Source organism: Leptonychotes weddellii, chromosome 3 (assembly GCF_054177405.1).
Source record: "Leptonychotes weddellii isolate Sample4059 chromosome 3, ASM5417740v2, whole genome shotgun sequence".
NCBI lineage: Eukaryota > Metazoa > Chordata > Mammalia > Carnivora > Phocidae > Leptonychotes > Leptonychotes weddellii.
In genome coordinates this window covers 124,045,457-124,045,927 of record NC_138371.1, presented here as the reverse complement: position 1 = coordinate 124,045,927, position 471 = coordinate 124,045,457, and positions in this window count along the sequence as shown.

Here is a 471-nt window from a genome sequence, read left to right as displayed (position 1 = left end):
TTTTTTTTTTTTTTTAAGACTTTTTTTATTTATTTGTCAGAGACAGCATAAGCAGGGAGTGTGGCAGGGAGAAATAAGCAGAGGGAGAAGCAGACTCCCCTCTGAGCAAGGAGTGTGACTCAGGACTTTATCCCAGAACCCTGGGGTCATGACCTGAGCCAAAGGCAGCCACTTAACCCACTGAACCACCCAGGCATCTCAGGAGGTACATTTTCAAGCCAGCCCCACAGTGAAAGACTGAAGTTCAGTCCTGGAGGAAGCTCTGGGAGATGGTATAGAACATCTCATACCTCAGAATCCTCCCAGCCAAATTCCCAGGAGGTATTTATATCCCCCTAAAACCTCCCTTAACATCATGCCTAGAAACGCTTAGAAAAATAAATGTATGCCCATTTAAATGCTTTGGTTATATAAGAAAATAAGGAAATCCCCAGGATCTCTAAACAAAGAGGGAGCTAGAGACCAGAATAT